The sequence below is a fragment of the Haliotis asinina genome, chromosome 7 (genome assembly GCF_037392515.1).
Source record: "Haliotis asinina isolate JCU_RB_2024 chromosome 7, JCU_Hal_asi_v2, whole genome shotgun sequence".
NCBI classification, from domain to species: Eukaryota; Metazoa; Mollusca; class Gastropoda; order Lepetellida; family Haliotidae; genus Haliotis; species Haliotis asinina.
In genome coordinates, this window is record NC_090286.1 from 52,790,236 (window position 1) to 52,815,995 (window position 25,760).

The 25,760-nt window shown below is 38.1% G+C and overlaps 1 protein-coding gene across 1 annotated transcript in view; it reads right to left on the minus strand.

The window, feature by feature from the left end:
- The window catches only part of LOC137291809 (multiple PDZ domain protein-like), a 256,863-nt gene that overhangs the window by 196,414 nt on the left and 34,689 nt on the right, over positions 1-25,760 (minus strand). The window lies entirely within an intron of this gene.

A 25,760-nucleotide genomic window follows, 5' to 3' on the forward strand; every position in this document is an offset into this window, starting at 1 on the left:
TTAGCATTAACATCAAAATATTACCTCAAATTTACACAGTGATTACATTTGTGGTAGTCTATTGGTTATCAGATTAGAAAGTAACTATGATGTGAGCTGATGAGGCTGCCAGACTCTGTCATGAAACAAGGCAGGAGATGGCAAAGTGTTTCTCACATGGCACAACTGGCGGGGTAGGAGATAATCACCTTTCCACGAACACTCGCGATATCACTATTCAACAAGCATCAAAAACACGGAGCAAAATGGTTGTAACACAGTGGACTAGATTTTTATGATTATGGAAGAAAGTTTGTGATGATTGTTTACTGAGAATATGACTATTTCTAATTTGTTGTTCATGTTGTCTTAGATTTGCCTGGTGATGTCTCCTATCAAAATAACAACTGTCCACTTTTGTAAACTGTTGTGTATGCTATATTTATTGCATATATATATAAACAACACAATGCCAAACTATCCACAGACATATCTCATCAGTGGCTATATACTGCTGTAGTTCATAGGTTGTGAAAAAATGAAACACAAATCTGTCCATTTCTAAAGAAAGTTGGCAGTTTTGAAACAAAGCATGATACATGGAGACTCCTATTGCCTTCATGACAAATTTCATTCCTTCTTTAATAACATCTATGTATGTGACATATACGGACAAGGCCTTCATCTACATCCAAATCCTTTACTAAAACCTTCTGGCTGAAAACAAATTTCAAGTGACATAAAACTTTTTCAAACAATTCATCTCTTAAAATTACCATATCGCCACATTGACAATATCAACACAATGCAGAGGACCTATATTCATGTAACACTCAATAATATCTCTCCCAGCAGACTCAACGTAACAAGGAGTGAGAGACACTGAAAAACACAAGTATTTACATTCTTAATGCTTCATGGAATATCACCATGTACAGACCAGTGGCGCCATCTTCTGCTAGAACCATTTTACTGGAACAGAGCTAGACACAAACTACTTGGCCTTCAACTCGGGAATAAAAGACCAAAGCTAAAAGCTGTAATCACTACTGAAGAAAACCACTTCATTGTCATGCATCAGTAGTTAATACTGATCGTATGTGAATGGTGGTGATGCTGCAGTTTGGTGTGACCATATACACCATATGCCACTTTAACAGTAGGAACAGGTTATTCTTCAGAATAAACAGTTTCTTTAAATATCAATCTAGCATCTCAGAAGATGTTGTATCTTCAAGACAGGACTGGCTACTGAATTTCAACATGTTTATTCTATCCATTTTGAAGCAGATGCTGGTATATGTATTATGCAATACGCTTGTTCATCTGTACTGTTTGAAAAGGTGTTTCCATTAAGGATCCAAATACCCCGAATGCTGTCATGTATTTGTCATGTAATGCAATGTATCACTTCCATAATCCCTGAATGAATGACACTGTCAGAAGTCCACAATTACTTTGCTATGTCCATTCAGTTAAAATATAACATGAATGTTTTGGGGTTTTTTTTCTATCATATATGTAGAGATTTGTTGTACAATCCCTCAGTACTATACTGATATCTAATATACGTACCAGTAATTATGCATGTCTGGTTCTTACTGACAAGGATGGTTTTTCTACAATGTCTGGACAAATGTGGGACATTATAACCAGAACTGGCTTGGCATTAGTACTGTGGACAGAATGACATGGACACAAGCATCAAACTTACTTGATAAAGGCACTTGCATCTGTACTGGTGCTAGCTTGATAAGTTTAAGCATCAGTACAGAATCTTGATAAAGGTGGTAGCATCTGTGCTTCAACTTGCTTGATAAAGCTATCAGTATTTGTACCAATTTCATCCTTGCAAAACCTCTCATGATTTGATTAATGTAAACTAACAAAAAACAAAACATTTCCATCCAATTGGTATAACATCATGTGCATGGTACTGAAAGCCATTTTATTGCAATACCCACATGGTTCACGCCATGCAAACAAGATGCCTTTGTACTCCAAGGACCCTTGCAAAAGAATATATAATACGCTTTCTTCAAACATCGTCTCATGAATAATAAATACAAGTAATCAATTCTCTGTGATAGACTTGCTCATTACCAGCTTTTCAATCAAATACATTGTATGTGTCATCTTCTTTTACAATACATAGTAGGCATGAAACCAGAGTCAGACATAATGCTAAATATACACCTAGACCTGGTATAGTTTCTCTAATTTACTTCCACCAAGTCTCTTGTGAGTATAAGTTCAGCTTGATTTAGACCACATTTTATATGGCTGGATAGAGAAGGGTCAGTTTCCTGCTCCAAGCCTTCAAGGTGACAATGGTAAATTACTTTTTTCCATTATTAGCCATTCTGCTGTAATGCAAGAACAGATATATGGAATATTCTTAGATAATAACTGGATCCAGCAGACAGAGGATGATTCAGACAATAGGGCACGCTTAACAGCACTTTATCAGATTCCAGTCCACGATTTTTAGGGCTCATTCACTCGGCAACATCATCTTTTGAGTCGATGGAATTAGATTAAGAGAGGATGTTTACTGCATGAAGACGTCACAAATTACAAACATATATTGAATTCTTACAAGGAAGCCACCACCATCAGATATGATGAAGCATGGCTCAGTGATAATGTGATTCCCAATCAGACATGCCTGGCCAAACACTTTCTGGCAATCAGAACCAACCTCTCCAGTGGTAAGAAGCATTGCATAGGACACAACACCTTCTGGGCTAATGAAGAATGGCCACCCATTCCAGGACACTTAGAAGGATAACATATTTCATTAGCTTAACACTAACTCAGAAATATCCCCATCGCATGATAGCAGTCTGGACAAGGTAGACTAGAGATTGACATCATGAGCATCATTCTACCCATTTGGGATAGTAGGACATGAAATCAAGTAAGTTTCTGAATCTTACCACTCGTTATTTGTTGGTGGAGCATATGTTGCCTGGAACCTCCATTTTAGCTGGAGTGAGTTTAGTTTTACACTGCACTCGGCAGTATTCCAGTTATATGGTGGCTATTTATAGCAAGACTCCATATAGGTTGACTAAAGCGTGAGTGAGTGAGGGAAACAAAGGACCGAGCAAGTGTTAAGATATTTACTGGAAGATATGAAAGCATTGGGAGTATTAGGAGTATAAATATTCTCATATAACACAACCATATATATGATGCAATACAATACTATATCAGCATTCCAATTAGGTTTTCCTTAGTTCAAATTTTAAGCAGTTTGGTTTCAAGCCAATCAGGATATCTCTGACAAGGGCTTCACACAACATACCCGTGGAACATCAAACTCTGTTCTTCATAAGCCGTGACTTCACACAAGCAGCACGATGAACAGAGGTGAGCACATCATTGATTGTCTCCATAAGCATTCTTCCCTTGCTGTTAATCACTGACATAACATGTGAAGTGATATATTGAGTTCCCCTCCAATGATTGGCGTGTCGGTGTAACCAGGTCACCTGTAACTTCATGTTATTTGGTGCAAGTCTGGGAGATATCGATATCGATCACCATGTCACAGGTGGGGAGTTCTGCCTGCCCCAGGTGATCTGATAGGTCACCACACCTCATTGTCCAGACTGGATCTATATCTTCCACCACAGGTTTCATGCAACCCCAAAGAAATTAATTAACACCAAATTCTTTCTTATTTCTACCACTGCTGATTCATGGAAGGTTCCCAACAGTAATATCAAAGCGTGAGTTTAGTTTTACACTACTTTTAGCAATATTTCTACTACATCACAACAGAAGACAATTGAAATGTGCTTCACACACTGTTCTCATTTGGGGAATCAAACCTAGGCCTACAACAAGACAAGTGAACACTTTAACCACTAGGCCACCCAACCACCCCTTAATACGAAAGAATCAGTTGTTCTCAACTTAAGAACAGTATCCCTGGATGAAAAAGGCTTTATTTGGCATGTCAGCTGGTATACACTGATGGAAAAGGGTTAAATTGACAGATCTAAATCACAATTCAGAAACTGATGCGTTAAATGAAATATGAAATATCAGATTTTGACAAACATATCAATATTGCCATTGAAAAATAGGACAAATATTCAAATTGTATTTATCAGTGCCACATTGATTGATTGCTGGTTTGTAAGATTGGATTTGACAACATAAACTGGTATATTTATTCATACAGTTGGTGTCCTACAACTGAGAAAGGACTGTGTATCAATGTGGGTATCGAGAAGGATGGATTGCCTTGCAGTCACTCAGCCACAAGTCTATACATGAGAGACTCCAATAAATGATTTGATGTCACAATCTAAACTATCATAAATCTGAAAAAATCACCGCAACATTTACAAATAAGTAATAAAATCGGAAAGCAATATTTTAGTAAACAGCTTTTTGGGGTCAGTTACTCCCCTACATAACATAAACCCAAGCAAGCAATCAAAATAGCCATGCAATCTTTTTGTAAACAGATTTTTTTTTTTTGAGGGTTTGCAGATCCTACTCTACTGACCATAAACCTTTCCTCATCCCCTGGGATGATAAAACAGAATGAGGGAGCCATGGAAGCATTATTTCAAGAGAAGAAACAGCATCAATGTTCCAAGTTTGTGGTAACCAAACAAATAAATTAACACCCAAATGACCTTTGGTGATAAAATAAGCCCCTCAGACCCATTACCCCAGGACGATGAGACCACAGTGTGACCGATTCAACAGAAAGGGTGTCGCCAGGGTCTCCACAGAAAAAAACTATCTCTCCGTTGGGAATCCAGCACAGTGTCTTAACTCTTCAATAAATTACACCTTAAATAAGCTTGAATAAACAGACATTCACACTGAAATTGAGTCGTGGATTTTTCATGGGAATTGCATCAGGAAACTCTTCTTATTTTAATGATTCAGTACAGGTAGGGGATGGCAGATCGGGTAAGATTAACGCCGCCGATACGATGTGGTCTAGTTTGTCTTTCGCGTAATATCACTCAGGTTATGACTATTACCTGGTTAAATGCTCCAATCAGTTTGCACTCATAAGATTCTACAGATTCTCATTGTATGATATTGGAAATTATCTCAAGACCGGTAGGGATAATTATGAAGGTCTTACTACCTTTTGTTTGTGTCATTTGAAGGCTTGTGGAAAGGCATACAGATTTTTAATATTTTTCTTTAATTATCATCCCGGATATACAGACAGTCTATAACCCAGCTGAGGATATGATGCAGTCTGAGCAGGATCAATAACACATCTGCATTATTTGATTGCATTGTTGTGCTATTTCTACTCCAGGGGTCAGGTGACCAATATGTTGAAGTGGTATTGCAGCTAGTCAATGGGAGGGAATGGGAGGGAATGGAGATATTTTACAACCAAGACAATCAATTGGTTGTGATCACTCACCTATTTTCACAATATCTCTGCAAACCAATGTCATTGACAATCTAGCCTTGAAATTCACAGTAAAGTCCCACTGAAAAAATGCAGCCATGTTAAATTTCAAAAATTCATTCATGCCCTGTTCCGAAGTTACACCACTTTTTGGGTTAAAACTGTTTCTACAATGTTTCATGATTTTCATCCAAGAGTGATTGACCTTGTCTTATTCTTCAAATATTTTTGTTCTTGCTTAATGACACACTCAGCAATATATCTGTAGTGTGACAGCAGCTTATACAAGATCATGAATGAAACCTTCGAAGATTATACTGAAATTTTGAAAACCAGTAAAGAAATTCAAAATCCAAAACATTCAGCTTCAACAACCAGAAAAGAATGAGGAAACATACCCTTAAGACACATCCATAAGACAACATTACTGTGAGTCATGACATTATAACCTGGCACCCAAGTGTAACCAATCCACTTTCAGAAGTGCCCCTTTAACATGCAAGCCTTGAGAACAACATCCCCAAAGAGTGTCAAAATTCCTGAATGAGTGAGTGAGTTTAGTTTTACGTCGCACTTAGCAATATTCCAGCTATATGGCGACGGTCTGTTAATAATCGAGTCTGGACCAGACAATCCAGTGATCAACAACATAAGCATCGATCTGCGCAATGGGGAACCGATGACATGTGTCAACCAAGTCAGATAGTCTGACCACCCGATCCCATTAGTCGCCTCTTACGACAAGCATAGCCACCTTTTATGGCAAGCATGGGTTGCTGAAGGCCTATTCTACCCCAGGACCTTCACGGGTCCAAAATTCCTGAAGATATAACCTCCCACTGAAGTGTCCCCTTAAAATGCACCCCTTAAAAATAGCACCCTCATAACCTCCCACTGAAGTGTCCCTTTAAAATGCACCCCTTGAAAACAGCACCCTCAAAATGTCTTGCGCTTTCCTTAGGATATAACCTCCCACTGAAGTACCCCTTTAAAATGCACCCCTTGAAAACAGCACCACCAAATGTGTTGCATATCCTGAAGATGTATCTTCCCTTCCATGAAACAGTGCCAAAGACATGCCATTTGCCATCCCTACCTCCAAGCATTAATCAATCTGACTCAATGGTAGTACTCCACCAACAAATACACTAGACTTCTTTCAAGATCCATACTCTCTTAGCTAAATTTGAGCATTCCCAAAAGACAAGGTCCAATCAATGTGAGTTAGTCTTGTGCTGACCCTGACTGAGAAACAACCTCTGATGAACTTGTTTGGGATGTAGCTCCTAGTCCCCCTCAGTGGATCATGCTCCCAACAATCTGAATTAGACCAATCGTCTTGATTAGCCAAGGCATGGCGCCCCTAGTGAAATACTAGAATTCAGATCAGGACTTTTCAACCTTTCAAATCTCTTGACTCACTTTGTGATTATGAGAGTGTATCTTAATGCAAATTGATAGATTTCCCAGCCATACAGGCATCCTACAGGATGTTTCAACAGTGTAATGTTTTCAGATCAATCACGGAAGTCAGCACTTTAGTATTTCTTCCATCACTGCCATTGACATAGATAAGGTGTTCCCAGGTTCATCAACATGTTGGGTTACAATGGTGCAGAAAATGGCCAGCATGTTGATTGAAGAAATTCTACTTTATCCAATGCCGACTCTCTGACCCAGCGAAATGAATATGATGATACAAAAGTGAACTCATCAATAGTGTGAAGTACATTAAAACAACATCACGTTAATCTCAAGATTACAGGCCAGCATTTCTTCAGTTTCTCTCATGTCTGAGTGGTTGAAAACTAGGTAGAATCAGTTGGTTGAATGTGTTATTGTGTGAGTGGTTGAGCAAGTGTTTAAGCAAATGGTTGGATGAGTTATTGCGCAAATGACTGAGCATGAGGTTGAGAGAACAAATGGTTGGGTGAGTGGTTGAGCAAGTGGTTGAGCAAGTGGATGAGCAAGTGTTTAAGTGAATGGTTGAGTGAGTTATTGAGAAAATCACTGAGCATGAGGTTGAGTGAACAAATGGTTGGGTGAATGGTTGAGCAAGTGTTTAAGCGAATGGTTGAGTGAGTTATTGGCAAATCACTGAGCATGAGGTTGAGTGAAGAAAAGGTTGGGTGAGTGGTTGAGCAAATGGTTGAGCAAGTGTTTAAGCAAATGGTTGAGTGAGTTATTGATAAAATCACTGAGCATGAGGTTGAGTGAACAAATGGTTGGGCAAGTGGTTGAGCAAGTGTTTAAGTGAATGGTTGAGTGAGTTATTGAGAAAATCACTGAGCATGAGGTTGAGTGAAGAAAAGGTTGGGTGAGTGGTTGAGCAAATGGTTGAGCAAGTGTTTAAGCAAATGGTTGAGTGAGTTATTGAGAAAATCACTGAGCTTGAGGCTGAGTGAACAAAAGGTTGGGTGAGTGGTTGAGCACCTGGTTGAGCAAGTGTTTAAGCGAATGGTTGAGTGAGTTATTGAGAAAATCACTGAGCATGAGGTTGAGTGAACAAATGGTTGGGCAAGTGGTTGAGCAAGTGTTTAAGCAAATGGTTGAGTGAGTTATTGAGAAAATCACTGAGCATGAGGTTGAGTGAACAAAAGGTTGGGCAAGTGGATGAGCAAGTGTTTAAGCGAATGGTTGGGTGAGTTACTGAGAAAATCACTGAGCATGAGGTTGAGTGAACAAAAGGTTGGGCAAGTGGATGAGCAAGTGTTTAAGCGAATGGTTGGGTGAGTTACTGAGAAAATCACTGAGCTTGAGGCTGAGTGAAGAAAAGGTTGGGTGAGTGGTTGAGCACCTGGTTGAGCAAGTGTTTAAGCGAATGGTTGAGTGAGTTATTGAGAAAATCACTGAGCATGAGGTTGAGTGAACAAATGGTTGGGCAAGTGGTTGAGCAAGTGTTTAAGCAAATGGTTGAGTGAGTTATTGAGAAAATCACTGAGCATGAGGTTGAGTGAACAAAAGGTTGGGCAAGTGGATGAGCAAGTGTTTAAGCGAATGGTTGGGTGAGTTACTGAGAAAATCACTGAGCATGAGGTTGAGTGAACAAAAGGTTGGGCAAGTGGATGAGCAAGTGTTTAAGCGAATGGTTGGGTGAGTTACTGAGAAAATCACTGAGCATGAGGCTGAGTGAACAAAAGGTTGGGTGAGTGGCTGAATGAATGGTACAGTGAATAGTTGAGTGAGTAGTTGAGCAACTGGTTGAGCAAGTTGTTCAGTAAATGTGTCATGAAGCAGTTGAGAGTGGCTGAATGAGTGGTTGAGTAAATAGTTGAGTGAATGGTTCAGTTGAATCCGTTTACTTCACTTAATAACCACCCCACAATACTTGCACTCACAGGTTACTTTCACTCACCCACCCTCCCTCACTAAGCAATATAGTGAATACATTCGCTTCACCTAATAACCACCCTACAATACCTTCAAACACTTAAAGTCACAACACTGACTGTAAACAGTAAAACTGGTCAGTGTTTCATGTCTCTATAGGGACTTCATTTACCAAGTAGGAGACTTGGACAATGGAAAACCAACATGAACCCATGTTTGTGTCTGATGTCTGAAATCTATCTACGGTCGGTGTAGTGACTCCTCCATCTTAATTGTCACTGGCCACTCATTACACACAAACAATGAACTCCGTGACATATAGTTACTTGGACAGTCGGGACAATAATCCAGCTAGTCAGAGATTGCAAGAGAATCAGACTATATATCGGATGTATGTTTGTCAAGTCATCCCAGCCCAAATCCCAAGGCTGACACCAATTTGATAGCACCAGATAGAACAAGACCATGGTACAGACGACAGAGCTCTGTGAGGAATAATTCCATACGATACTTGAAACCCGCTAATTGAATCTAAGCATTGTTTTGCCAATCTCAAAGCAAACACGCCTATATTTGTTAGTTTGGAATGGTCTGCTGGTTTGGGTGCTATCACAGTGGAATATTGCACAGAATTCAAATCTCGTCATAATACGAGGTCTAGACATGGCATTGTCTTCAAGATGCAATATTCTCATATACCTCTTCATTAACTCTCGTAAATTGAATCCTGATATAATCAAGGATAATTCTGAGAATAAAACTTCATGCCCCGAGCTATGTGATGTATCTCAATTCATCTGTGTATGATAACTCTCTATCAAAGATGCAACAGAATCTCCCTGAATTGAGATTGTTGGGACATCCAGGCAGGACCTGTATGCATAAGTAATCTTATTAGACTAGCAGACCTAATAAGCCAATTTGAGAGGGAGATTGGAGTTTGAGTCTCTTCACAAGACTTGAGAGAAAAACAAACACTGCCGCTGGTGGCTTCAAAGGACTTTTCAGTTGGACCCCGCTTGAAGTAGAACTCAAGTCATCACAGGCTTTCATCAAATTTATGCATCTATCATATCAATTTCACATAGACTCATGATGTGAGTGAAAATAACTTTCTCCCATTTTCTGAACATAACATCAAGACATCCATAAATGAAAACTCAGCATTCCTCATGCTGGATGTCACATTCCATACAAAAAGTGAACTGATCACATTGACAGTGTCTGTGCGTGAGTGAGTGTGTGCGGGTAAGTGAAAGAAAACTCAACTGCCATGCCAAAACAGTCATATGAAAAAGAGTGCAGCATTTTGAATTCATCGGAGCCTTATAGATGCACTGTTTTGTGGCACCACACGCTCCTGAAGACAGCAGGTCACACAAGAGGAAGAGCTGACATATCTGTAGCTGAGAGGAGGTGAATGGTTGAGTTAGTAAGTTTAACACTGCTTTCAGCAGTATTCTAGTAATATCACATCACAGGCCTAACAAGGAAAACTTCCCCACTGTGCAGAAAAACGCACACAGGAGAGACGTTTTCACTGCATGTTGCTGTCTTACACATTAAACAAAAGTTACAGTCCCTTTTTGAAGTATCTGTGTTGTATCATTTGGCAGTTAAGATCATGCTTGTGTACACACCTGTTTAGTTTCCTTTCCATTTGTATGAAATAATTAACAATAATGATTTTGACATATTCAATATATTTTCTGCAGAAGCACAGATGAGTTCACTGACATCAAAATGTTGCTCTTTCATAGTCTTTTTGTTGCTGTTTTCACTGTGTCAGCTGCGAGATAAGATATTTATGTTGTGATTTTCATGATTAATGTGGGATTTTCTGTGTTTTTCTGCACAGTTTGAAGGCATTCTTTGGTAGGGCTGACATCTGGAGACACCACAAATGGGCTTTACACAATCAAGTTCTGCTCTTCAGCGTGACAAGTGAACCACAAGACTATCCACTATTCCTGAGGTAAACGCAAACACACAAGTGGCTCACTGGCGAAACCCTTTCTAGCAATTAAATTCAACCCTGCAATATGACTTTCGACATTCCAGCACCTCTCAGGGCTGCGTGGACAGTATGCTACTCATGAAGTTGAGAAACAAATAACTGTGGTAGCATCGATGGGTGGATTACTTCATAGTTCAAGAAGAAAGCAGCACTTTTTGGTTTGGTTACCATGAACCCAAGGTCCATATGAAAATGGCTCCTCAATTGCATGTATGCAAAGCCACACTGCTCTAATGATATTCTATACCAGTAATTCCTTCAGAAAAGGAATGAGATCTTTTTTTTCTCGAATTGTCAGTTGAATTCTTCATGATCAGAACCTGAAATCAGTTATTTTAAGTTTCAATGATGAACTGGTTTACAGCACCACCTCTCAGGCTGTCACAGGCTGGTCAAAGGCAGTATTCATAATTTGTCACTCTATAACTGTAACCTGTGTATGAATACTGCCAATGCTATTTTGCAGCTTGTTAAACAACCCTTTGAACAAATTCACTGTTGAAATCAATGTTATACATGGATCTTTTCCATTGCATGGCCAGACAGAACATCCCAGCTGCCAGATTCTTCACTCACTTTACCAAACTAAGAGCATCAAAGACATAGATGAATAACAAAAGTCATTTCATTCAAATAACTTTCAAATTTGGAAGAGCAGTTAGAAAAGCAAAAACATCCCTTAAATGCAATTTTCATGAAAAATATTCAATGGTTATTAAAGTTAAGGAGAAAAAAACTGGAATGTGAATATGTCATAGCTATTTTCACATTTTACACCTGAGATGATTATCAAAATGAGTTTTTCACTGCTATGGACATCTTGCGAAGTGGCGTGCCCTACTTATGGGACCTACACTGAAGACACAATACTATGCTTTATTTCTTTTTAAGTCAAAGCAAGACTGGGCAACAACAAGTAGCAAGCTTTAAGTTCTTTTAGTATGATGCAGTTTGGGATCCAACAACTGACACACACTATTCAGGCAGACACTCAGTAGACACAACTACAGAGGCATTCTACAATGAAGTGAAGTTTTTCATTTGCCATCATCAATCTATGATTATATTTATTTACATAACATCTCTAAGCTGCTGATATTTTCTTAACAGTTATCCACAGTGATTGCAATGTAACAAAAACGCTGATTCAAACTACACTCAACTTTTCACATTCCAAAGAATGTGATAGTTTTCACCATTTCCATATTGTGTTCTATTCCATTTAAATGTAATTTACTCAGAACTGACTTTGAAAGCTGCAAGAACATCATGCAAGTTGCCCAAACACATTCTCAGACACCACATCAATCACCTACTACAAATTGCTTTCCATACCGACCTGAAGATGGTTATCTCAGCAAATAATAGTTCCCGTCCTCCAAAATGAACATACCTTTTGGCAAAATTCTTCAAAAGAATTTTCCTAGTATAACATTGAACAATATGTTACTTGACAACCAAGGTCACCCCGGATCAATTTCCTTATGAAACACCCTTTTGCTTTGGTACACAGCACCAAACATTTTTGAAAGCCATTAGGAAACAATTGTGATTCAATTCTCCAGCTCCAAATATTTCGTACATTGCTTGTCTGTAATAAAATATTTTTAAAAAAATACACAGGCTTCATAACTGAAACAGGCCATTAGGATAGATCTCTGAGACCATGTTATTCACGCGCATCTTACACGGAAAGCATTTCTTTTAAACAAGGCCTGTGCTGGATAAACTATTAAGCTAGTACGGACACAATTCTCAGCATACCACTAATTCCTAGAAATATCACATTCTCAGAAAGTAAGCCACTTTCAATGCTTTATATGATATTTAGGAAATTTCATGTGTTTGCAAAACCATGAAAGACCTATTTCTTCATGTGTGTGAAATCTTGATATTCAAAATTAAGCAATAACAAAGTCAATTTAAATCCTTAGCAGATTCATTGAACTATCTTATTCTCATTAACACACATTTCAGTCATAAAAAATATTTAACTATTTTGGTGTTTGTTATATCCAAAGGAAACATTGGAGGCAAGCTCAGGTGCCACATATTCAATATGTAGAGTTTCATCCCTTGGTCATGCCTGGATCTGCTGCTCATGGCTTTAAAATCGCAACAAATAAAACAATGATCCTATATGAGGTCTGTGAACACCACAATGAAGACTACCTGGTTTTATCAAAGTCACATACATCTGTGACCTTTATTCCATAAGTCCTCCCTCTATAATGACTAAAGAAAATAGTAGGACACAAACCCAACTCACAAAATACTGACGCCGTCAGCTGACAAGACCTTTGTAACCCCCTAATTCAGACCTCAAAAAAGGAAACAACAGGTACCATTTTGTTGTGTCTTCACAAATAACATAGTCAGGGATGAAGGGCCAATGGGTAGCCTTGCTGATCAACACAAACACCCATCACATCGAATCATGTTTGATTCCCCACATGGCTACAATGTGAGAAGCCCATTTGTGTCCCCTGCTGTAATAATATTGCTGGAATATTGCTTACAGCTTCTAAAACTGAATACTCTCACACTCCAGGGCCAGAAGCATCATCTTTCCAATCTCTAGCCACAAGACCATAGAGGAGGTTGTAGCCAAGATGCAAACAAGGAAATAAGGAAACACTGCATGGCCATCATGTGAGTACCAAACAGATACAGAAACTGCCATAACAGGAGGTCTGGAGGCATTTCTTGTCTAGACATGTAATCAATGAAAAAAATACAAGTCTCTCTTCTGTCCTGCTCAGAATACTTTCTGAATAAACGACAGAAAAGTAAATTAGATTATAGCTCTTCCCAGCGTATGTGTCTGACTTACAATAGCCTACATAACCTGAGAACAATCAGTCCTCAATTTGATGAGCTTTTCCTGTCCAGCAAAGGATAACAAGAAATATTCCTTGTATTTGTACCGATGCTGCCCTATCTTTTGATTAGAGCAAGGAGTTTTTACAGGACATGAAAGTAATCAGGACAACGTTTGCAAAGAAAACTGTTTAATCAGACCAGCACCCAATGATACTGTGAATTTTCATTCTTAAACACTGTCTTGGCCACCAAGGTAAATGTAGATTCGGTTTTTTCAAAAAAAAATGTTTAAAATGCCACAAATTGGTTTGGTCATTTGACAGATTTTGCAAAATATGAGAAACTGGATGAATTGATTCAGATGCTCTCAGGGATGAGATGAGATATAGTGCATAAGAACGACTCTGATCATCAGTAAGCAGATAGATTCAATGCTATTTCACGATTCTGTCAACCAATGGATCTGATGGTCAGGTTCAAAGTATTGCTGATTTCACATCCTGACAATGTGGATCATTGCTCATGATACCAATCACTGGTCTGGCTATGCCAGGTGCAAATATTTTCAGGCTGCTCACTATTATTTGGAATTTTGCTCAGCGCTGCATTAAACAACAAACAAGGAGAATAAAATTTTAATATTCTGACAACAGAACATTAGTCCTATAAACAGAGAACTACTGACAAATTACAAAGACACAAAGTCTTTGACTGCCATTTATAAGGACAGAACCACCCAGTTTTTTTTACGCTAACTTCCTCCATTCTTTGCACAAATATTTCAGAGTTAACTCTTATTCTTCAATGAAGTGGATACCATTAAATTAGAAGATAAATAGTTTGGTTTGTTCAATTTCCAAGATTCATTACAATTCAACGTAGGCAAATGTAGTTTAAAACCAACAGCATTTCAAGGAGTCATTTTCTTAACTTGTAAAATATGAAAACATATATATTTTGCAAAATAATTCCACTATCATTGCTATATAAAACAAGAGCAGTGCAAGTAAATTTTGTAATATTGTCCTCTGTTGCAATTAATCTGATGCCATGCACGATTAATGTATTCAGCAGAATTACCTGGATTCAACACACACTATATGGAAAAAATATTGAGGGAGCATTGGTACAAATTGTTAAGTCAAATATCTGAAACATTGTTACAAAGAGGTTGTTATTTATAAAAACCTGTCATTGATTCCTGTGATTTAGACAGAGTTTCTAGAGTCTTTCAGTCAGTTCCTGCGACATGAACACTATAATAACCAAGGTTTGATAAGATGTTAACTTACTAGCACCAAGTGCAACTTAACATAAAAACCTAGTTGCACCAGCAAAATTCCAGTTGTACTGCTTTTACTGCAATATGTAATGAAAGAGATATGCTACTGAATTTTCTGGATGTTCATTCAGAAATTTACCACTGAAACATTGACTTGCACCTGCTGCTAGTTTGATTAACATACTGTCGGAAATAGGAAAAACTGATTTTTGACGTTTATCTCTACAATTTACGTGGTCAATATGTGAAAGTGTAAAATATCTCTTAAACTAAGTTTGGCCTAACTACAGTGCCAGTGGTAGAGAGACAGGATACTTACAAAAAGGACTTTACTGAGGAGAGATCAGTGCAGAAATAAGCACTGCAGATTTTTTTCGAAGTCCAAGGCGACTTATTTGGAACAGACCATGGCTGTATGCAAAGTAGTATGCGATAATATTGTTTTATAAAGGGCCCTTTCTAAGTGCCCATTTTGAAATTAGACTTAGCTTCATTGTAAATCATAGGTAACATAAAAAATTATAGGTCTCATGCCAAAACTATAAAGGAGGTAACGATCATGGAATCTCACTATCACTATGAAAAGATACAGGTAGGAGGGGTCGTCTCAAAAACAAAGCCTGGACTGTGAGGTGTAGCAGACAATGGTTGGGGTCAGGCTGGGGGATAGAGATATCAACTAAGATATGATAATTCCATTGAGGAACTAAAGTAGGGAAGTACATGGCTTGTCCCAAACCTAAAACATTATCCAGTCCTGTCGATCAACACACGTGAAAAAATACAAACTATCTTTCAGATGACCACTTGTGCCAGTAAGCAGTGCATGCATTTCATGCCAGGTGAGTCAACGGTCCATCGTTGTACCTAGCTGAGCGACCTAACTGGCATCTAGAGTCTGATCTAAGGTTTTCAGCAGCTATTTGTATTTTTTCTGTTTTGCCCGATTTTACGAGTAAACATGCTTTTCTGGATATCCTCTAACACACCCCAATGAATGTCCAGTTAGGCCGAAGTGAGTTATTTCGACATATCCTATTTGCAATATTGTAAATTTGATGGATACAGAGTAACAGCTTAAAAACAGGGATTTTTTTTCTCTTTTCAACAGTACTTTAATACCTACATTGCACCAGTGCAAGTAACAAAACACTAAATCAAGCTCTGATAACTGAATCAGATTCAGCATGAGCATACATATTGCAGTGGAAACTATCTCATTAATAAATTATTGTGATAACTCAGTCACTGTCATAATGTTTTCTTGAAAAACAACCCATTGCTTCAGGTATTAGCTCTCAGCAGGCGTGTTCTATTCAGCACAAATTATCATAATTACCACCCCAGCTACTGATCTCACTACGACTTTGTCTGTGAAACATTGCAGTGATTTAACCCAAAGGATACTTGCAGGTGTGCCTCTTACCAGGTTTGTGTCACTACAAAAACTTCTCCATGTTAGTCAGTGCACGAGAGCTTAGATTCAAACAGTTGCGATGGAAACCAAAGCAGAGTTGCCGACCCTAATTTAGCCCATTTAGTATTTTGGCCAAAACCTGATTCAAAAATAAGTATTTCTTGTTGAAACTAACATAAACCTTACAAAAGAATTTTAGAACTTGTTATTATCAATTTAGTCACCCAACTCAGTAGAAGCATCCACATTTAGCTTCATACTGAACAAACATGGTTTTCAATTTATTGTGTATAGTACTTGTGATAGTGATCATTTAACTTGATGTATTTTCGTGTAATTTGTGTTGTTTTTTCATATTGAAATATGCTAAAATTGTATGAGTTGGCATCTCTGTCAAAAGCATGGCCAAGAGATACCTGCTGGCAACTGATCAGGTTCAGGGTCACCTTCAGACACAGTCCTTCACTCTGAAAGTTTGGCCACAATAATTTGTTTCAGCCCAACAGTCCTTGTTTCCAAGACGTGCTCAAAGAAACAACTTCATCTTAGAGCATCTGCATACCTACCACAAAAACATTTTTCAAAGACACAAAATCTCGGAATGCAGACGTTCAAAAGTGATATGAATTGCCATGTGGAAAGGCAAAGAACAATGTCTCCCTACGTGACCCTTTCTTAATGACTTCAACAATAATGTGTCTTGGGCTCACAAACCAACATTTGTAACTCTGCCAATAATGATCATGTTTCTAAGCCAAAAGCAGGATGTTGGTATTTTTTTAACAAAATACTCTCATTACATTAATGGACTTTTCAGCAATTGCTTTTCCGCAATAGCAAGTTCAATTCCTGTTGTCTCTTGAGTAGTAAATACACAAGATTTTGTAACATAAGGTCTTTGTAAGCTATCAATAAAATATAAGGATTTGTTAAAAAAAACTATCATGACATGCCCTTTTCATTTGCAAAGTTCTTTTAAACATTTCCATCATGATAAGTATGAATACAAATGCCTCCAAACTGTCTTATTTCTCTTGAACACTGCCATCCATGATTAAGTGCTACATCCATATAAATGCTTGAATTGTTTTATTCAGCAAATGTTTGTGCTTGGGTGAACAATGGCCCACTCTGTCGGTGACAACAGAGGAAATGCACAGATAGACACTGTTATAAAACAGTTGTGTGGGTGGTAGGATCTTCACTTCATGATCTTGACACTTATTAGGCAACACATGGGTGAAATACAGCCACCGAACATAATTGGATAGTATCTCCCTGCAAACTACTTACCAACAACTGTCAACTGCTCAAGGACAGGTGTCGAAGCAAACCAATCACTTGTCAAGTCCAACATAGTGTCTCTTGAAATGCCATAGTGCTTCTAAACTGAGACCAATAATTGCAATCAGTATTTGAGAATAAATGTCAACTGCCACCATCGGTACAAAAACTCCATGAAACCTATGTAATTTGAAATGGATCGAGCTACTAAAACGGACGTAGATGCAATATAATTTGTGTGGGGTGAAGACTCTGCAAAGACGCTGCAGACATTAACTTTTAGGATACATCTTCATCACCTGACATTCCTGTTAGTACCTTCTACAAAATGTCTCCAACAGATGGTATTTCTTGCTTATTGAAACAGAGAATCATCAACGATGCCATAATCATCATCAGCATCTTCATTTGTGCTACTGTCATGCCTGCTGAACCAATTTGTTATTTCTGATATGGCTGACAAATCCAACTTTAGTTTGCTAATTTGATTTAACAAGCTGTTCCAATGTTTGTACTCAAATTTATGATTCTTCCCATGAACAGTGTGGCACTATAAATGTTATTTTTATTTCAAAAACAATCTTCTAACATTAAAAAGACACTGCTTGTGATAACATCTGGATGAAGGATCTGATGTCATGGCATAATACACACAGACGCAATCCCCCCACAAGGAATAATTCTCTGAGGCTCATGAACTCTACCATCACAACTAACAATATGTGTAACTATCAACATTTTTCGTAACAACTGTTAAGCACTCATTCCCTGTACATTAAACAGACATCTGAACGAGAATGACATGCAACGCACACATCAAGCACTTCCTGAGAAGTCCCTACACATGTCACTGCTAAATGCAGTTTGTGGATTAATAGCTACGGCTTCAGCTGAGTGGCCAAATGTCTCACAATAAAGGTTTCAAAAACAGGAAATCTGACGACAACATATCAGCTTGGAATGTGTGTTTTTCATCACTAAAACAACTTACGTTTACCTTGTGGTCCACATTTTACTTTTAATCACCACTTAAACATATTTTTACCCTTTTCCATGCATTTCCTGAGAAGTAATAGGTCGGATGCTATTTCTGTCGTTCATATTTCATAATGGAAAAACCCAAATGGCCATGATTGTGCGAAGACCAGCTGACAAGATGACTAGGAAGGTTGAGAAAACACTTTCCCGATCACATGATTTATCATATAAGCTATAGCTTAGAGTATTGATCTATTTGCATCAGCGAGTCTTAGTAGGTGCTATGTCACAAGCTGATGGTCGGCCTATTACACGCTGGTCAACAGACCTGATGCCATTACTCTCAGAGCTGAGTATTAACTGGCAGGAATCCACCTCCCACATGCTGCTGAAGGATGACAGGAAACATACCTTAACACCAGACTCTGAATACATCACAACAGTTGCTTACACAAATAGGAAAACTTTAAACCCTAACTTCGTTGTTCTGATCTTCAGTTCATATGTCAAATGTTGTCACTCAAATGCTCAAGTGTTGCAGTCCTTCAAATGTCTTGATTTCACTCAAACTTCGCAATCCTTAAAGTGTCTTGTCTTCCCTCAAATGCTCAAATTTCATAGTCCTTCAAATGTCTTTGTTTTCATTTAAATGCTCAAATTTTGCAGTCCTCTAAAAGTCTTGGTTTCACTCAAAGGCTTAAATTTTGCAGTCCTTCAAGTGTCTTGTTTTCAGACAAATTTCACAGTCCTTCAAATGTCTTGTTTTCATTTAAATGCTCAAATTTTGCAGTCCTTTAAAAGTCTTGGTTTCACTCAAAGGCTTAAATTTTGCAGTCCTTCAAGTGTCTTGTTTTCAGACAAATTTCACAGTCCTTCAAATGTCTTGTTTTTTCTCAAATGCTCAAATTTTGCAGCCGTCCAAATGTCTTGTTTTCACTCAAATTTCACAGCTCTTCAAATGTCTTGTTTTCAATCAAATTTTGCAGTCCTTCAAATGTCTTATTGTCACTCAACTGTCGCAGTCCTCTAAATGTCTTATTTTCGTTCAAATGTCACAGTTCTTCAAATGTTATATATACTTGAAGTGTTGCTGAATGGCAAATACATGTTTTTATTCGAACTATATCATAAACATTATTTTATGGCTTACTGTCAAATAGTAAGGTGTTCACAAAAAGATGAGCACATTCTTCCCTAATGGTTCCACCTGTTATAAAAACATGCAAATGCAAGTCAACTGTCCATATAAAAACATATGGGAAAATATGATACAGAGCATTTGAATAACTACACTGTGGGTGGCTATCCAAGCAAACCTGGAGTCTCAAAAGATGTAGATGTCTACAATGTCAATGCTCAATGTCTACAAAACCTACAAGCCAAAAATGGTTGTCACACATTGCACCACGTGGGGAGTAAAACCCTGTTTAACCCAACAAGTAATCACTGCAACTATTAAGATATCCAGATCACAATGATATTCATTACCTTCAGTCCTATTTACAAATGCCATGCAATACTGATGGCTTCTTTGCTTATCAAGTGTTATAAAGTCTTTTTCTGGTTGTATACTTCTAAAAAGATGTTACAAAAACACTCATAATATTTTCTTAAGATGCTACTCAATCAGTCACAGCCATCACAGAGTAACTATTGTCATAAGAAAGAATCTGGTGCTGGTATGTTCTGTCAAAGACACTATGAATGGATTGATCTGTCAACGAGATGATGAAAACATTAAATAATCCATGCAGAAAAATGCCAAACAATATGAATATTTATCCCCAATTTCTACACATATATGGAACAGACAAATGACACATTGATGCAAAAAGGATCAGTCAATGATCAGCCCTCATACATAAATAAATCCATCTTCTAACAATGCATCGACAACAGTAACCGTGAACTATGTGTGCTACAGCAAGCTTCGCTGCTAGATAGTGTTATCTTCTCCATCCCTAATACCAAAGGTCGTTGCACCATATTTCAAGATGTTGGGCACTGGAGCTGATTGACGCACAAGTAAAATGCAACATGAACCTTGAATTTGATCAAATTATTTCAAATTTGGACAAGAAGAGATGCAGGCTGCTGAAACTGAACAAAGTTGACAGTTTTCAGCATCAATTGAATTCAGGACCACCACTGTTAGCCACAACCATCTCCCTTCCTCAATCTAATAGCCACAAAAATTAATCCATAACGTAGCACCGGGGACAAGCACCTGCCTGCTAAAAATAGACTTGTACAATGCCACAGATCATTATGCAATATACAAGGGCTGATTATCATAAAACAGTTCAAACACTGCAGTCAGCACTTACCTGTGAACTCAAGAGATCAAGTATAAATCAAATCATCATCTCTGGCAATTATTTCGGCATTCAGTTGGATTAATGCATTATCTACAAATGCTTGCCACCACGATTTTACTGATAACTGTTGTAAAATCCAACATGAATTCCCATAATGTTGTGTGAATAACACAATGTATATCCTGGAGTAAACTTGTATTGATCAACTAGCTGAGGTATACTACCACCACACGTTACTGCATCGCCACCGACAAAAATGACAGCCAGCACAGCACTTGCAATAAGATCAACGTAGTAATGACGTGCATCAAAGTGCAAAATAAACGACTCGAAGCAGCTATGAAATTTCCCCATTTGTTCATGCTCGACTGCACAAGGAATCATCTGAACATATTTTTAATAAAGTTGATAGCAACTCATCAGACAATCTATAGAAAACACATTATTATTTCATGAAAAAAACAGTTTCACCAGCTGTAGCTCACCTGGGTAGATAACATTACAAAACATTTGAAAAAACGCACATTGCCAATCATGCCAATTAGAAATTAATGTAAAAGTGTAAATAGGATTTATTGTTCAATGATTTGCTGTGGCTAAACTGGAAAATATGGTTATGTTTGATACAGTGCTGAAAATTCATAAGGACCTAGGCAGATTAACAATGAATCACTTATCCCACATGTGTTCAACACATTGTTGCAAACTTGAACATACTGATACAGTCTTGCATCAAATACACCATCTGTGGTTGACACACTGTTGCAAACTTGGACATACTGATACAGTCTTGCATCAAATATCTGTGGTTGACACACTGTTGCAAACTTGGACATACTGATACAGTCTTGCATCAAATATCTGTGGTTGACACACTGTTGCAAACTTGAACATACTGATACAGTCTTGCATCAAATAAACCATCTGTAGTTGACACACTGTTGCAAACTTGAACATACTGATACAGTCTTGCATCAAATATCTGTGGTTTACACACTGTTGCAAACTTGGACATACTGATACAGTCTTGCATCAAATAAACCATCTGTGGTTGACACACTGTTGCAAACTTGAACATACTGATACAGTCTTGCATCAAATAAACCATCTGTGGTTGACACACTGTTGCAAACTTGGACATACTGATACAGTCTTGCATCAAATAAACCATCTGTGGTTGACACACTGTTGCAAACTTGAACAAACTGATACAGTCTTGCATCAAATAAACCATCTGTGGTTGACACACTGTTGCAAACTTGGACATACTGATACAGTCTTGCATCAAATATCTGTGGTTGACACACTGTTGCAAACTTGGACATACTGATACAGTCTTGCATCAAATAAACCATCTGTGGTTGACACACTGTTGCAAACTTGAACATACTGATACAGTCTTGCATCAAATATCTGTGGTTGACACACTGTTGCAAACTTGAACATACTGATACAGTCTTGCATCAAATAAACCATCTGTGGTTGACACACTGTTGCAAACTTGGACATACTGATACAGTCTTGCATCAAATATCTGTGGTTGACACACTGTTGCAAACTTGAACATACTGATACAGTCTTGCATCAAATATCTGTGGTTGACACACTGTTGCAAACTTGAACATACTGATACAGTCTTGCATCAAATATCTGTGGTTGACACACTGTTGCAAACTTGGACATACTGATACAGTCTTGCATCAAATATCTGTGGTTGACACACTGTTGCAAACTTGAACATACTGATACAGTCTTGCATCAAATATCTGTGGTTGACACACTGTTGCAAACTTGAACATACTGATACAGTCTTGCATCAAATATCTGTGGTTGACACACTGTTGCAAACTTGGACATACTGATACAGTCTTGCATCAAATATCTGTGGTTGACACACTGTTGCAAACTTGAACATACTGATACAGTCTTGCATCAAATATCTGTGGTTGACACACTGTTGCAAACTTGAACATACTGATACAGTCTTGCATCAAATATCTGTGGTTGACACACTGTTGCAAACTTGGACATACTGATACAGTCTTGCATCAAATATCTGTGGTTGACACACTGTTGCAAACTTGAACATACTGATACAGTCTTGCATCAAATATCTGTGGTTGACACACTGTTGCAAACTTGAACATACTGATACAGTCTTGCATCAAATATCTGTGGTTGACACACTGTTACAAACTTGGACATACTGATACAGTCTTGCATCAAATAAACCATCTGTAGTTGACACACTGTTGCAAACTTGGACATACTGATACAGTCTTGCATCAAATAAACCATCTGTGGTTGACACACTGTTGCAAACTTGAACATACTGATACAGTCTTGCATCAAATATCTGTGGTTGACACACTGTTACAAACTTGGACATACTGATACAGTCTTGCATCAAATAAACCATCTGTGGTTGACACACTGTTGCAAACTTGAACATACTGATACAGTCTTGCATCAAATAAACCATCTGTGGTTGACACACTGTTGCAAACTTGGACATACTGATACAGTCTTGCATCAAATATCTGTGGTTTACACACTGTTGCAAACTTGGACATACTGATACAGTCTTGCATCAAATAAACCATCTGTGGTTGACACACTGTTGCAAACTTGAACATACTGATACAGTCTTGCATCAAATAAACCATCTGTGGTTGACACACTGTTGCAAACTTGGACATACTGATACAGTCTTGCATCAAATAAACCATCTGTGGTTGACACACTGTTGCAAACTTGGACATACTGATACAGTCTTGCATCAAATAAACCATCTGTGGTTGACACACTGTTGCAAACTTGGACATACTGATACAGTCTTGCATCAAATAAACCATCTGTAGTTGACACACTGTTGCAAACTTGGACATACTGATACAGTCTTGCATCAAATAAACCATCTGTAGTTGACACACTGTTGCAAACTTGGACATACTGATACAGTCTTGCATCAAATAAACCATCTGTAGTTGACACACTGTTGCAAACTTGGACATACTGATGCAGTCTTGCATCAAATAAACCATCTGTGGTTGACACACTGTTGCAAACTTGGACATACTGATACAGTCTTGCATCAAATAAACCATCTGTGGTTGACACACTGTTGCAAACTTGGACATACTGATACAGTCTTGCATCAAATAAACCATCTGTGGTTGACACACTGTTGCAAACTTGAACATACTGATACAGTCTTGCATCAAATAAACCATCTGTAGTTGACACACTGTTGCAAACTTGAACATACTGATACAGTCTTGCATCAAATAAACCATCTGTGGTTGACACACTGTTGCAAACTTGGACATACTGATACAGTCTTGCATCAAATAAACCATCTGTGGTTGACACACTGTTGCAAACTTGGACAGACTGATACAGTCTTGCATCAAATAAACCATCTGTAGTTGACACACTGTTGCAAACTTGGACACACTGATACAGTCTTGCATCAAATAAACCATCTGTAGTTGACACACTGTTGCAAACTTGGACATACTGATACAGTCTTGCATCAAATAAACCATCTGTGGTTGACACACTGTTGCAAACTTGGACATACTGATACAGTCTTGCATCAAATAAACCATCTGTAGTTGACACACTGTTGCAAACTTGGACATACTGATACAGTCTTGCATCAAATACACCATCTGTGGTTGACACACTGTTGCAAACTTGGACATACTGATACAGTCTTGCATCAAATAAACCATCTGTGGTTGACACACTGTTGCAAACTTGAACATACTGATACAGTCTTGCATCAAATAAACCATCTGTAGTTGACACTGTTGCAAACTTGGACATACTGATACAGTCTTGCATCAAATAAACCATCTGTGGTTGACACACTGTTGCAAACTTGGACATACTGATACAGTCTTGCATCAAATAAACCATCTGTAGTTGACACACTGTTGCAAACTTGGACATACTGATACAGTCTTGCATCAAATACACCATCTGTGGTTGACACACTGTTGCAAACTTGGACATACTGATACAGTCTTGCATCAAATAAACCATCTGTGGTTGACACACTGTTGCAAACTTGGACATACTGATACAGTCTTGCATCAAATAAACCATCTGTAGTTGACACACTGTTGCAAACTTGGACATACTGATACAGTCTTGCATCAAATACACCATCTGTGGTTGACACACTGTTGCAAACTTGGACATACTGATACAGTCTTGCATCAAATAAACCATCTGTGGTTGACACACTGTTGCAAACTTGAACATACTGATACAGTCTTGCATCAAATAAACCATCTGTGGTTGACACACTGTTGCAAACTTGGACATACTGATACAGTCTTGCATCAAATAAACCATATGTGGTTGACACGCTGTTGCAAACTTGAACATCACATAAACTGAGTTTGACAAACTGTTGCAAATGTGGACATATGGATACAGTCTTGAATCACATAAACATCTGAATATGACAAACTGTTGCAGACATGGACATACTGATACAGTCTTGTATCACATAAACCATCTGTGTTGCAAACTGCGCAGACCCATATAGTCTTGCATCATAGAAAAAAGCTCCCTGTGTATAACACAATGTTGCAACATTGGACAGATTTGACAGTATTGTATCACATGATTATACATATAAGGCAAATGTTGGACAGACTGATAGTTTATGTTATCCCAAAAGCATACCTATATTTGTACACAGCTGCAATACTGGACAGATTGTTAAAGTACTGTATAATACAGTTATACCTATGTTTGACACACAGTTGCAATACTGGGCAGATTTATAGAGTACAATGTATCATCTGATTCCACATGTGTTTGATTCTGATATTGATTTGTACCAAACACCAGTGTTAATGAAAACCCCACTTGGGACTAACTTTGTTCAAAACAAGTTGCACTAAGTGCCA